A 15,532-nucleotide genomic window follows, 5' to 3' on the forward strand; every position below is an offset into this window, starting at 1 on the left:
CCCCGGGGCTGGTTAGGAGCTCTCTGCCTTGGTGGCCCGAGTTGGAAGGGAGCTGTGGGTTCACGGTTCCAGGCCCGGCTCCCCCTGCCTGCAGCGGCTAGAGGGGGTCGCCTGGCCCTATCACCACGGTCCTCTCCGGCACAGAATACAGAAGCAAACTGAGCGTGCTGTCCGCGTTCCTAACTTCCCTGGAGTTACTTCTGACCGGGGGTGGGGAGGAGAGAGGAGGAAACTTTAGTGCTTCCTGTTGTTTTCCAGTCATTGATGAGTTTTACTCAGGGTGGTCTTTTCACGTCATGGCTCTTAGTGACAGGAAGCATGATGGCCATAGGATGGGCCAATGGGCAGTTGCAAAGAAAGTCCAGGTTCCATTGGCTTTTTTAAAAGCATCTGTAATATAAGATTTACCATTTCAGCTATTTTTAAGTGTACAGTTCTGTGGTCCTATGTCTGTCCACACTGCTGGGCCACCACCTCCTCCGTCCGTCTCCTGGACATCTTGTCTTGCCAAACAGAACCTCTGTAGACGCTGTCCCCATTAAACACTGACTCCATGCTCGCCCTCCCCCCAGCCTCTGGCACTCACCATTCCACTTTGTGTCTCTGTGGAGCTGGCTACTCTTAGTGCCTCCTGCAAGAGGAAGCGTCTGATAGTCACTGTTGGGTGACCGGTTCACTCACTCGGCATCATGTCCCCAAGGTTCAACCCTATGGAGCGTGTGTCAGAATTTCCTCCCTTTTTAAGGCTGCGTAATATTCTATGCTTGTCAGTTAGTGAGCCCTTGGGTTGCCTCCACCTTTTGACTGCCGTGAACGGGGCTGTACAAAGAGCTATTTGTGTTCCTGCTTTCGGTTCTGTGGGAGAGGGACCCAGAGCGTCTCATGCCTCGTGTGGCACTGTTGCCTTCTTTCCCTATTGGGGGATTGCTCGGATCCCTTTCTAGCTCCCTGTCCTTCTCGTGCTTCCTTTGTGACTGGCTAGAGAGCCGTTCCTGAGCCCGGGGCCCATAGTTCTTGGCTCTGAAGGTCTATCTACAGCGTGTCCCCCTAGCGCTGTCCTAGAATTTGAGCAAGGAAGACCCAAGTTCTAATCTCTAGTCTCTACTATGCCATAACCTTAGCAAGCTTTCTCCTCTCTCTCTCTGGGCATCTGTTTCAACACCTCCACAATGAGAAGGTGGAGCTAAGGGATGCTTAGAGCTCCTCCCAGGGGACAGTGGCGGAGGGCACGGTGGTCTCCTGAGTTCAGAAACCACCCTCCTAAGGTAGGTGAGAAGAACGCAGAGCTCCAGATTCCCACCTGGGGCAGTTTGACCCAAATCTCACCCTCCTCAGACCTTGGATGGTTAGAGATTTCTCATGGCTTCTGTACTTGCTGTGTCCTGGTACACGCTGCGTGGCTAGTTTTGTGAGTAAATGTAGCAGCAATTCTCCTTAAAGCAAAATTATATAATATATATTATCCGCCCTTTGTTGAGAGAATGGGGGAGAGGCGGAATAACTGGTTTCACCATAGATTTTTGGCGATCTCACAAACTAATACTGGAGAGAATATTCTACAGACAAACTTTACCTCTGATTAAGACCATAGTTGGTCATGGGCCAAGAAAACATTAGCCGCCCCCCTTTTCCCTCACATCTAAAATGTTTTGAAGAACAGACCTTCTTCTTCTTAGCTTAAACTCAGAGCAAGTCGATTGCCCCAGAACTGGAGAGGTGAATCCCAAAAGGGCCCCAATGTGATCAACTTTCAGGCCCCAGATTGCACGTGAAAATTTGGACAGGTCTGGGATTCCCTGCTTGGGCTTGGAAACTAGGAACTGACTTTCTCCTCAGCTCCCTCTCCACCCCACCAGTGAAACATCACGTATATGCCAGTGACCTCGTGTCTTGCTTTTCTTGTTCTCATCTGTAAAAAGCAGTTCACCTGCTTTGTTCAAGGGTGTGGTATTAGATTAGGCTAGACTAGACAACTAGAACCCATTTGAAACATGTGAAAAATGTATAGCATTTTCTTCTTAGGGGATGTTTTAACTTTTAACCATCTTATTAAAGAAAAACCAGTCTTTCTTTAAATCTGGATACTAAGTCATCAGGTTTTTAATATAGAAAAATTTCTTAAATTTTTATATTGAAGAACTTACCCTGCTGATTGGGACTAGCTTTTGACAACAGGAGATTCATAGAGGGAAATTCATATTGGATAAAACTCTGTAAATAAATAACGAAGGGATGCTTGGGTGGTTTAGTCAGTTACGCACCTGCCTATGGCTCAGGTCATGATCCCAGGGTCCTGGGATCAAGTCCCGCATCGGGCTCCCTGCTCAGCGGGGAGCCTGCTTCTCCCTCTGCCCGCCACCGCCCCGGCCCCTCCCTGCTTGTGTTCACTCTGTCTTTCTCTCTGACAAATAAATAAAATCTTTTAAAAATTATAAGAAAATAAAGTAAATGAACAGAGGAAAAAGAGACTAATATTAATTCTAAAACCTCACAGTTTTTCCATCTTTCCCAGAAGTATGACCTGAGACTGACTGCAGTGGAGCTTTTTTGCTCCCAACAAGTGTAGCTGCTAAAAGGCTGTCAGTATTTTAATAACAAGACATCACGCCCATTTTAATAGCTTTATGTAAATTTTCATACCCACTCTGAAGGCCATGAGGTTTCCAGACCTGTGTCTCTGGTTGATGGTACATGAATGACCCCTTTTGCTCCAGCTGCAAATAAGGCAAATTTTATGCATAGCGGGAGTCACGGTCTATGTACGTTGGTTTGGTGGGGGAGGAGCGCCTATGTTTAAAATTTCTACTTCCTGATAAAATCTTACCAACTTTATCGTTGCTGTCATTCTAGCTAGGTAAGTTTTCTCAGGAACTGGCTCATAATCTCCATTCTGGGGATCAGCGGTCTGGGATGGAAGATGGGAGTGTTGTTAGAGTAGGAAAGTTTAGATTTGGGATCATCATGACAATGGGCTTTTTTTTTTTTGAAACAAATGGTCTTTTACTTACCAATGGGCTTCTTTATAAGATCTTTTAAAGTCTCAATTTTTATTCCCATTTAAATGCAATAAGAAGGCCGGCCCTTTAAGAAGTGCAAACAAAAATAGGTCACTGGGTTGTAAGTTTCTCAACTGATGGTTCTAGCTTCATGTTTGGGGGTATTTTGGTCAAAATCTTCAGTGCTCCTCGGGACGTGGTGGTGTCTGTGTCGTGACGTTACTGTAGCCCCATCAGCCCGCCGTGGGTCCTCTGTGGATGGAAGCTGGCTCCGCAGACACCTGCAGGAGGAAGGAAACCACAGATGACTTCTGCCAGGATCTAATTCTCCCGCGTACTCCTGGCACATTAAAGCCGCGTGTAGCAGCGTGGTTCCAGCGTCCTGGCGGGGCAAGAGTTGGCTCATTCTCTTACAAACACAGTGTAGCTGGATGCACTCATAAATGAAAAATGATCTGAGTGCTGTGGGTGGGGCCCGGAGCTCCGGAGGTGAAGCTGGAGGAGGAGAGAGAAAATCTGCTCCTAAGCTCAGTAGGGCATGGGGAGCGGGCAGGAAGTCGGAGCACGCGCTGGCATGGCTCACATTTTTGTAGATAGCTAATAGCCCGGGACTTTAAAGAACGGAATGGAGAAGGGAAATGAAGCACAACAAACTTTGGAGCCTGTCCTGGTCAAGCGGCCGTGAAGCATAGCGGGGCGCGCTCACCTGATCTGCTCAGAAGCAGGTAAGAGGGGCGCCCGAGCAGGGCAGAGAATCGCATCTTCTCTCTGAACCCAGCTTCTTTGGTCTTATTATTATTATTTTTTAAAGCACATGAGAAGTGAGTAGATAATATTGACATAAGAAACAGACCTCGCCTAAATTGTGCTGATATCTGCCCAAGCGAGAGTTTTTCTCACTTAGTCGCTTGATGACCAAATGACGGTGACGTTCTGGGGGTTTGCTTTAAAAACAGTCACCCAGGATCGCACAGCGGTTAGTGAAAACTGATTTTAAAACGGGCAGAGAGAAATGAACTGCAGGCAGGCCCTGTTTTAGAACACAGACTTTGAAGATAGCCAACCAGAAACTGATTTTCAGACTTGACCGTTGCTGTGTTTTCATACTTCAGCGCCGATAAGGTGCTTGCTAATTTTTGCTGGCTTTTGTAAGAAAGGAGGTAGATGTATAACAGCTGGGAAATATCCAGAAATTGACTGGGATCCAGAGTGAAGCCTGAATGCACTAATGTTTTCTCCATTAAGGCAGCCGTTCTCTGCTCAGCTTCTAAGACAGGGAATTGGAAAGTGAAGTGTGGATCCTGAGTATTTGTCATGGGGGGAGGGGCAGAGGGTTGGAAACTGTCACGGTGACATCCTCACACTCAGAAGTAGAAAATAAATGAGGAGGGCCAAGGGTCCCAGCCACATGCAGGGAGAACTGGAAGACGGATCTGTGGCTCCTGTCGTAGCTGCGTCTCACAGCATCCTTTCCGTTGCTGAGGCTGGCCAGAGAGGACCAGAAGGGAATAAAGACCACCCCAAGCCTGGGTTTCTAAACCACTGCCAGGCCTTGCCTCTGCAAGGCGCCCGGATAATCTGACGTGGATTCCCCGCCCACCCCCCACAATGAAGTGGTCAGAGTCGTGGAGTTGAGCTGACCTGGGGAAGTCAGAGATGGTGTGTGTGTGTGGTCAGTGTGATAGGAGCACCAGAATCAGATCAAGAATTTAATATTTCGATGGATTAGTCCAGCCTGAATGTCGGTGATCTTCGGGTTGCGCTTTTGAGAATGCCCTGTTAGCCACTGGGGTGTGTCTGGGGAGGCCGGGGTGAGAGCTGCTTCACCTCCCAGCTGGCTGCGACCTCACCTGGAGCCCCAATCTTTCGGCTTTGCATTGTAGGCCTGGAGGGCTAGGAGATGGCTGTGCTCAGTCAGGGCAGCCTACACCTTATCTCTGGTTTCTTTTTCCCTCTGACTTCTCTGCCTTCCACAGCGAAGCCCATGGCAGTGGTGGGGTGGGAGTGTACAGGGTGTTCGACACAGCCTCTCTGTTCCCCACCACCCCCGACTCCTGTTCTTTCTGGCCCGCTCTCCAGAGGATGGGTGGGGCCCCTTTTGCAGTGAATTAAGGTGAGCTGGGGGACAGACTCTTTTACAGGGTCCATTCTGGAATCCGTCAGAGGTTAGCCAACTGTGCCTGTGGACCAAATCCAGCCTGTCTCAGCCTGTTTTTGTGGGGCTCAGGAGCTAAATATGTATTTTACATTTTAAAGGGTTAAAGAGATCAACAAAGAAGACTATAGGACAGGGACAGATACGACAGATACGATCTGCAGAGCCTAGGATATTTTCTCTAGGACCTCTTAGAGAAAATAGTTGCTGACCTCTGATTTTTTTTTTTTTAATATTTTATTTACTTATTTGACACAGAGAGAGAGATCCCAAGTAGGCAGAGAAGCAGGCAGAGAGAAAGGGGGAAGCAGGCTCCCCGCTGAGCAGAGAGCCCGATGCAGGGCTTGATCCCAGGACCCTGAGATCATGACCTGAGCCGAAGGCAGAGGCCTCAACCCACTGAGCCACCCAGGTGCCCCTGACCTCTAATTTTTAACATCATTCATGACCAGAATGATCAATGGGTTGACACAGCTCAAGTCCTCCACAGCTTCCATGAGTTGTTGTTTGGAAACTGATTATCATTCATCAGTCTGTTAAATGGCATTATTGCCTTCAAAAGGGTTGATCCGGGAGCAGGGAAGCTGGAAGATTTTCTGCAGGGTCCGATCAGTGGGAAAGAAACGTCAGACAAACTGTGCAATATGGTTGGATTTTGCCCAGTCCCCTTGTTGGTGGACCTGCTGGCAAAGCCATCTACGAGACAGACCCACCATATTTGATCATGCCCCCCACTGGAAGGAACTGATAGGGAACAAAACACCCTGCTTACTTACACAAAAATGATCCATTTCCTTGTTCCTCTTTTGTGGACCGAATGCTGGCCAGAATTCTACGATCTGAGTTGTTTGGTATTGCCACTCTGGGAGAAAAAAAAAAGACATTTTCTGTAATAAAAAAAGATAGTGAACTATGTGAATGTCATGTTTTCTCATATCCAGAACAGTGTTCCTTTATTGCGCTCTAAGAAAGCCTACTATAGGTCCACCAGCCTTTCCCCTGAACATGCAATTCTCTTCCACCCAGCACAGTATTTCATTGTTAATGTCATTTCTAATAAGGGAAGAGGAAAATCTGGTGACCTTGCTCATGTTTAACTTGTGTCAAAACTGCAGGCCTGGATGTGGAGCAGACTTCTGTAAGAAGCTCATTGTCCACTGCAGAAATACAGAAAAGTTTCTCATAAGGAGATTGCAGTTTAAGAAGAAAAACAAAACAGTCAGTATTAATTTTTTCTCCAAGACACTTCAGCCATCTAGTATCCTGTATTTGGAAACTGGATGCTGTCAGTGGAGAAGAATGGGGGTGGGGTCCAGTTTGACAGATGAAAACCAATGATGAAGTATGAAAATATGTATAGGCTGGTGTCCCGTGGGGGTTCAGGGCTAGAAAACAAGATGGCGGCGATGCACTTGTCAAGTCAAATTGTCAGAGCTGGCAAGGGTGGGTCCTTTAATCTACCTTGTGAGCAAGGCAGCACCTTTGCCTGTGTTTAGAAAGGAGTTTGGCTCTGAATATAGAGATTAAGTAACCTGCTCTTCCTGTACGCGCTGGAATTTCTCAGACATAGTCAGAAACCTGATTTGCGTAACTGCTGAAACTCGACTAGAAGCCGAGCAGACTGAGGCCTGGACTCCCCAAGCAAGGAGCAGTTAGGAAGCACAGCACGTGAGGGAATTTATGAAGCTTGCCCAAGAGGGCGTAGTGCTGTGTGGCCAGATTTAATGGGGTAGGCTCTGGGGTGAAGGGTCAGCTTTGGGTTCCCAGCAGGCCAAGATTAGAGGGCAAGTCACGTGTTCGTCTGCGTGAGTGGCGATATGTATCTAAGAGCTCTAGAACTACCTGGTATCCCAAAGTGGCATGAGGGACCTTTTCATTTCTGAGCCATGTGACCAAGGTGGCTCATAAAGAGACAGAAACCGTCAAGCAAAGTCTGATCATGAGCTAAGCTGGTGGATAAGACACGAGCTGCACTTAATTAGCCAACTCATTTATAGCATATTGGGAGGGCAGGTGTGTCCGCTGGAAGCTAGAGCATCTGCCCCCTCCTTTTGGCTATCTTAACAGGGCTGGAATCTGAACTCTACTCATCAGCTTTTTCCTGATGGTGAATAGGATAAAAGACGGAGCTAAATGTGTGCCTCCGTGTGCAAAAGTATGAAAATCTGGAAGAGAGGAACAGCCAACCTAATAGAAGTTATGATTCTGAGCTAGAAAGGGAGACTTAGTGATCATGTCCATGAAAGGGAATCAGTAATTTCCCATCTCAGTGGCTGGCAGGGATCCCGTTGTGTGGCTTTGTGTTCACATACAGATTCTGTCCCTCTTAAGAACCTCTGTAGGCAATGCACCCAAATATCCTTCCTAGACATATCCTGCAGTGGGGGCCAGGGACACCACATTTTTCTCACCTTGCAAGTCCTCTCTGAAGCTCTGCTGTTTCTTTAGTGGCCAGGGAATAAGATGGCAGCATCTCTCTTCCATTAACAAGACACCTGCTCTGCTTAGCAAAGGAGGAGGCTGAGTGTGGCCTACTCGGACACCTTCTGATGGCTTTGCTCTCCCTGGTGGCCCACTCCCTTAGGTTACCATGGTTTGTTAAATCTGAGTGTGTGGGGGCATGTAGCCCCACTACACTGCATTCCATAGATGGCCTCAGTAAGGCACGGGTTGAGCTCACAGTCCCAGCTTAGATACAAAGTCCCTGTGCAATGAGTCAGGCTATGGCAGCAATGGACCTGGGCTCTAGATCTGTCTCCCTTTTCACGATCTCTTCCTGAAGAAGCAATGTAACTATATTCTACGTGCACCAGAGGAACTTGGCCCTTAGAAGGACCCAAAGTGATTCCTTTGGTAAAAGAGAAGCTTTACTTTTTACTTTTGGTAACGTTGAGGTTTGGAGGCTATCAGGTGTACCTAAAGCAAGATTTACTTGGACTATCTTCTTTGCCTAATTTCTGCTCATCTTCTTCCCAAATTAGAAGATGGAAATTGGCAAAATAGGGCAAGTCCACGGAATAACCGGAGTGGCCCTTGGGAAGCAGTTCAGTTAAAAGGCCTCTGTTTCAGTGGGACTCCTCAGACTTGGGGGGCGGGGCAAAGAACATTTGCAGATTTCTCCCTTAAAGGGTAGATAGGTGGCCTTCTGTTTCCACATTATATCTTCCCAAACCTTGCTCTTTTAACAGAAGCTTAAAAATTCTTAGAGACTGTCTTCCCTCCCATTCAAAAAAAAAAAAAATGGTCTTGCATTGAACAATTTAGAATTCCCACACAAAGCAGAACACAAATAGCAGTGCTCAAGCCAGAGGGAGGTGGGAGGGAATTCAAAGGCACCATAGTTGACCTTTATTTAAATAGCGTGAGTCTCCGGATTCATCATGGTGGTCTTAGAAGAGCAACCCTGTACCCATGCCTTTTGCTCTAGTTTCTGCTGCTTCAGATAAAGTGTTCCTTTCTCCTGCGGGCTGGTTCTATCACTCAGTGGAGGGTCTGTCTTCCAAGGAACCACGCCTTCGCCTTTTACTTGCCAAATTCTACCTTAGTCTTCATCTTATAACACTTTGCCTAAAGTTCCCAGACATCTGCCCGTGGGCTAAAGGGCCAAATGTTGGCAATAAGCTGCGGGCTTTGGAAAACATCGTAGGTATTTGATTGTAACCAATGCAAGGCAGTCTTGGCATGGGAGCAATAAAGACCTGGAGAGGAAACAGAAAATTGCCTCTAAGCGCTGCAGGGGAGAAGGTGGCAGAAATGAAGGGTACGGCTTGGGTTTGCAAGGCTAAGTCCTTTGCACAATCCTTTTACAGGCTAGAACTTGCTTGACTTCAGCTTCTCCCTCAACTTAGTCAAGGAATGTTGGAGGACAGAATGCTGGAGCGGAGTATGTACCTGGGGGCATCTTGGTGGGTGAAGATTTTATGAAGGTCCCAGGGGCCCAACCAGACATTGCGTGGTGGGAATCCTCCTGTTTTCATAATGGTGAGACCTTAGAGATTCTCCTGTCTCTAACTAATTAGACATTCTTAAGCATTTCTAATGGTAACAAAAATTCAACACTTCCTCTTGAAAGTGAGTAGAGTCAGTTATTTCAAACTTTCACTAGGAGAAACATGAGTCATCGCTCCAGCATTCTGGTGGCTTAATTAATTACATTCGTTGCCACTGGGATTTCTGGGTGGAGAATCTGCCTCAGCTTTAGTCTTTATGCTGTGGGTCCTTCATCCACTCCTCCGACAACGTCTAGCTTACTCCAGAACCAGAGTGGTCTCAAAGCTAAGATCTCAAAGCCTCCAGAGAGTCCCCTTCCTAGGCCTGATGACCGAGAATAATACAGGGCTGAATTTTATAAGCAGTTTTACGGTGATACGATTGACCGCGATAGACTCCTATCATCCGCAGGCTAGCCCTCAAAATCTTCAAGGTTTCTCCTGCTTTCAGCCTATTTTCTTTCTTAGAACCATATCCTAGGTCACCGGCCCCTGAGCCAGGATGGACAGGGAACTAGATAGAAGTCATGCAACTCATTCATCGCCAGGTGTTCAAAATGCAAAGTTTAGCCCTCTTTTTCAGATGAGCAGGCCAAGCTCAAGACAAACTAATGCGAGAGCAGTGTGTGTGTGTTCATTTTGGAGAAGGACAGCAAACAGAAAATAATTCATGATACTCACGTGGAGCTGGAGACGTGGCTGGTTTTGAGCAAAAATCTTAGTGGGAGACTGTGGCTCAAGTTTGTAGGTCACTCTTCCTTTCTGTAAACGTGGCTGAAACATGCTCACTTGATTTGTGTTGGTTGGAGAAACGCCTCATTGTGTAGTAGCGACTTTTCTGTGAGAGTTCAAACGGAGTGTCACATGAATTCCCCAGGGCTGATGTGCTCAGTTCCATTTTGCTTTCACGGCACTTTGGTTAGTGTGAGGGGGAAAGGCCTGCAGAGCCAGTGTAGATGGCTTGGATGTACAATTTTGAAATTCAGAGACAAATCGGTGTTGGCTTTTTCTGAAAACGGATCTTATTTTGAGAACCACCGTTGACATGGCTGTGGGAAGTGTTGCTTATACTTGGCAAGAAAACCACCTGGAAAAGGTGCCTTGCCTACAATCCAAGAGACAAGGAGCCTGCCCCAAGCCCTCGGGCAGAGCAGGGAGAATGTTTCAGAGTCAGTAATTTGTATTAAATCCACATTTGAATGGAAGTACCTATGCAGATGGAGAAGGCAGCTTCCTGCAAAATGGGATTATTTTAGTTACTCAGTGTGATGGTATTCAGAACGGAGCCTGGCCTTTCTGTTTCAGAAATATTTGGGACTCCAACCAAAAAGATTCGATCAAAAGAACTCCTGAGGGCGCCTGGGTGGCTCAGTGGGTTAAAGCCTCTGCCTTCGGCTAAGGTCATGATCCTAGCCTCCTCGGATCCAGTCCTGCAACGGGCTCTCTGCTCAGCAGGGGGCCTGCTTCCTCTCTCTGCCTGCCTCTCTGCCTACCTGTGATCTCTGTCTGTCAAATAAATAAATAAAACTCTTTGGAAAAAAAAAAAAAAGTACTCCTGAAACATCTAAGCGCTCATCTTCTAGTAGGAACTCGCATCAAAGCTGGCAGACAAAAGCCAAAAAGGCAAATGCAGTTGCTATCAGAGAAGGAAGTGATCCAACCAGCTGTGCTCAAACTAAAATCAGACAGAGACAGATTTGGAGCACGACTTTTCTACCTCCTTTTGCCTGGGATCCTTAAGCATCTCTTACTTTTAACCTAGATTCTAATAATAGATTGTAGTGCAACTGTGAACCTGAAAGGAAGGACAATTTAATGTTTGTTATCACTACCATTCAGTAATGGCTGTAGGGAACAAAGCACAGTAGTGTTAGCGGTCCCCAGGCTGGGCACCAGTAGAGATGAGGCATAGTTTCTGTAGCAGATATCTTCCAACATTCTGCTCACTACAACTTTGAAAATACATCAGTTAATAAACCTGTTGGTAGGGACGGCTGGGTGGCTCAGTTGGTTAAGCCACTGCCTTCAACTCAGGTCATGATCCCAAGGTTCTGGGATAGAGCCCCGCATCGGGCTCCTTGCTCAGTGGGGAGCCTGCTTCTCTCGCTGCCTCTGCCTGGCACTCTGCCTGCTTGTGTGTGCTTTCTCTCTCTCTCACTCTCTCTGACAAGTAAATAAATTAAATCTTTAAAAACTAATAAAAAAAAAATAAACCTGTTGGTAGATCTTCTTATTTAGTGTGTTAATAAAGAAGCACAGAGACCCCTGGGTGGCTCAGTTGGTTAAGTGTCTGCCTTTGGCTCAGGTTGTGATCTCAGGGTCCTGGGATCGAGTTCCGCATCAGGCTCTGTGCTCAGGCAGGCGTCTGCTTCTCCCTCTCCCTCTCCCTCAGCCCACCACTCATGCTCTTTCTCTCTCTCTCAAATAAATAAAATCTTCTAAAAATATATAAAAAATTTTAAGTGGTATACATTTTAAGACATTTAGGGTTTTCTATTTCAACATAATTGGTTTTCTTTGTAATCTTAGACATTTTATGCATTTAAATACATTATTATGAGATGTCAGAGAGGTGCATGATGAAGGAAAGAAAGCCAGCCAGCTTGCCTCTCCTACAAGCTACCATTTGATATTTAGATGTTCATTTACCAGAAGAAAAATATTAACCCAGGACAGGAGGGTGTGTTCCAACCTACAAATCACCTGGGGATAAAATGCAGATTCTTAATGCAGTGAGTCTGGGTGGAGCCTAAGGTTTCTGCATTTCGTAAACTCAGGGTGGACCGCTGTAGCCCATAATAATCCCATTAAGGCCAATGTTTTCCAAACTCACTTCTAATGATTCAAGCGCTCTTTGTTATAGGTAATAGCTTAACTATTGTACCACTTATCTATGGGAAAAGATTTCCCAGGAGAGGGAAAGTGGGAGATTCTCATAGACCACACGTCCTTCCAAGTGTCCTACGCTCAGTCTTTGGGAGCCCAGGGTAGCTTCCAGGCTGCCGAGTGAACTTGGTGGAGGCTCAGCCTAGGAGAAAGAGCCAAGGTAAAGGGGCCAGTAGCAGGTGCATGTCTGCCTCGTGTCTCTGTCATGGAAAGGCTTCGTCTGGGGAGCAGCGGCCCTGTGAGGGGCTGTTTCCTGAGCTCCTGGGGCTGCTGTGTGCGAGCTGACCTTATGCTCTGCACTGAGGGGCGTAGTGGGTGGCCTTCTTCATTCCCCAACGGTGATTTATTACGTGTGTAATTAGATGATGCAAGTCGTGTATCTTTGTAAGATTTTCGTAGATGTTCGCAAATTAGGGAAAGGTCCTTTGGCCAAGTATGAAGGGGAAAAGCTCACTGAGCCTCCATGGCCCAAGCAATTTTCTTGAATAACCCAGGGCCCCCAGTCCTGACCTGCTGTCTCCTAAATGTGCTGCTGACCTTGGTCAAACCACATATGTCATTTAGCCTGCTGGTGGCTTCCTAGAGCTGCCACAGAGGTCTGGAAATCCAATTTTGTCCATATATCTGAGGTTATCAGCTGCTTGGAGACTGATCTGTGCTAATCACCGCCCAGGAGACTGGCATCCCAAACTCAATCTATTGACTGCTAGTGAAGAAAGGGGCCTCGCAGTCACCAAATATGGTCTGCCATCTTTGTCCTTTGTTCCTGCCGTCTTAGCCCTGTTTCACAGGAGAGAGGTCACCGAGCCTGAGGACTTCATATGGACTAAGTCTTAAGGAAGTTTCCAGGACCTACATTCAGTCTCTCTCACATGGAGGACCGAATAACCATACCACGATACCCTCAGCTTTTGGACTCACCTTGACTAGCATCCCTTGGGTCTACTCCTTCCCTACCCTGGTTCCAGGGTGGTGACCCACCAACTGTTCTGGCTCAGCTTCCATATTCCTGGGGCTGCCTGCCTGAGACCACCTCTGCCCCCCAGGCTGGGTCGTTTTACCCTCCCCATTCCTGGGTCATCCCTGAAGAAGGGTGTGTGTGTGTGTGTGTGTGTGTGTGTGCACGCGCAGCAGGTGGGACAGCACAGGTGCACAGCCATTACAAGGTGACTCGTACTATTTCTACTCTCTCCCTTTTTTTCTTTTAACTCTTTCTTACTATTTCTACTTTCAGGGCCAATTCCCTGTAGCCCCAAGTGTGGCGATCCCAGCCTTGAAGAAGCCTGGGTGACGCCTCCCGACCAGGAGACTGCTCCCTGAAAAACATGTTAGTTCATACCTGTCTCTGCAGGAAGACTCCTTATCTACTATCATCAACACCCTGGTTCCCAAAAGTCAGCCTGTGAATCTGGCTGCATCACAAAGAGGCAGGTTGTAAAATACTGCTGAGCCCCGATCTCCATTCTGAGTGAGGGTCGAGAGTCGTGCTTGTAAAACATTCTGCAGGAGTAGAAGAACCCCTCAAATGGTGGCCCCCTGTTTCAGAATGTTTTTGTGTCACGGCTGTCCTGTCAGTGATGGAAGATGATTGGAGATCTCTTTTACTTCTTACGTATACTTCTCTTTTTTGCTTAAATCTTTTTTTTTAAGATTTTATTTATTTATTTGACAGAGAGAGATCACAGGTAGGCAGAGAGGCAGGCAGAGAGAGGGGGAAGCAGGCTCACCGCTGAGCAGAGAGCCCGACACAGGGCTCGATCCCAGGACCCTGAGATCATGACTCGAGCCGAAGGCAGAGGCCTAACCCACTGAGCCACCCAGGCGCCCCTTTTGCTTAAATCTTTTATGTAATCAATGTGTGTTGTCTTACAGGGCAAGCTCTTTTTTTCTTCTTTGGATAAAAAGCTCCCCAGATGATTCTAGAATCAGAATCAGTCAAGCTTGAAACCATTGCCACAGACCTGTTGTCCCAGACCCAGAGCCTCATTTCATGGATGAGAAAGCCGAAGCTTCCCGCAGGAACTGGCTGTCTTGAGGGGGTGGGGGGCGGGGGAGGGTTGCCCTCTGGGTACATGTACATAGACCACGCCCAATAGTCTCCCTGCTCCTTGGCTAGAGCCACTCACTCAGCCCCAGTGGCCTTATTTCTGGGCTGTCTCTATAGAGCAACAATAATCTAATCCCCATATGTGCAAGGTGCCAGACCACATTTCACCCAAATATTGTCCCCAGTTCTAGCACTAAAATGTCAGTGACATCAGCCATCCTGCTGCTTCCACAGCTGACAGATGGAGGCCCCCAGAATGCCCAGGGGACCCCATCTCCTCATTAGATCTCTTCAACCTCCGGTGCCTCAAATTCTCCGTCTATAAAATGAGGTGAATTCTGTCTGCACTACCCCCTTTATGAACTTGTTGTGCAAATCAAACAAAACAATGTATGTGGAAGGCTTTGAGAGAAAAAATACAACGCACTATATAACCCTAAGGTGGTCTCATCATCACTGATATTATATTACCAGTCCTTCTCCCCCAACAAAGATGCTCTATTTCTGCTGACAGGCTTCAGATAGAATCACTCCAGGTAGAATAAGTGCTTTATTCTATTATAACCCAGCGAAAGGCTTACTTTGCGGGGTGGAGAATCAGGATTCCCACAGAAATCTATCACTTCTGAATTTCCTGATTAAAGCCGCTCTAATGGCCCATTAGTGAATCATTTCACACCCTCTGCCCGTCAAAGGCCACTTTCCAGCTGTACTGAGAGCCAGGAATTGTTTGGGGAAGCAAGTTGGTACATGTAAGTCACAGGATGTTTTTCTGTCTGCTCAAAGGCAGGGACTGTCTTTCATGCCTCTCCTGCTGTGCTGGGTGGTGAAAATGCTTCAAGATTTGTCGTTTTGAGAATGGCAGGGTTTTTGACCTTGTGTTCCAGACTAGATTAAGAACCAGACAGATTTTAGTATCTGTAAAACTGTTGTGCAACTGTTCCAACAGAGAGAAATCTCTAGAATGGATTAAACTTTACTCTTCTGCCTCAGAAATAACACTGCTTGGGAATGAGGGAGCTTGGCGTGTGGTAATGTAACCTTAGTGATATTAACCACCAGCTATGTCTCCATAGACGTGTTAGAAGAAAACGTAGGGGTTGGAGAAAGAAGGTATAAAAGAGACAAGGTCAATTGAAAGAAGGAGTGCCACGGTGGCTTAGTCGTTAAGCATCTGCCTTTGGCTCAGGTCAATCCTGGGATCGGGCTCCCTGCTCAGCAGGGAACCTGCTTCTCTCTCTCCCAGTAACCCTGCTTGTGTTCCCCTCTCTTGTTGTCTGTCTCTCTTTCTCTCTCTGTCAAATGAATAAATAAAATCTAAAAAAGGAAAAAAGAAAATTGAAATAAAATGTAAGAAATTAATTCTAAGAAAGGAACATGTGAGTTAATGACGTTACATAGATGGCATGTCCTTATTAGAGGACGTTCCAACTCTGAAATTATACAACTTCATTTGTAC

At 46.9% G+C, this 15,532-nt stretch overlaps 1 protein-coding gene across 7 annotated transcripts in view; it reads left to right on the forward strand.

Annotated features, from left to right (window-relative positions):
• PDZD2 (PDZ domain containing 2) overlaps positions 1–15,532 on the forward strand; it is a 355,674-nt gene that overhangs the window by 220,342 nt on the left and 119,800 nt on the right. Inside the window, exon 1 of one of the 7 annotated variants that reach the window (XM_059173725.1) lies at positions 3,507–3,721. The exons of the other annotated variants lie outside the window; for them this stretch is intronic. The gene's annotated coding sequence lies outside the window, so the exon portion shown is untranslated. Of the gene's footprint in view, positions 1–3,506; positions 3,722–15,532 lie in introns of those variants that run through there. 7 annotated transcript variants of the gene reach the window in all.

Source organism: Mustela lutreola, chromosome 5, assembly GCF_030435805.1.
Source record: "Mustela lutreola isolate mMusLut2 chromosome 5, mMusLut2.pri, whole genome shotgun sequence".
Classification (NCBI taxonomy): Eukaryota; Metazoa; Chordata; class Mammalia; order Carnivora; family Mustelidae; genus Mustela; species Mustela lutreola.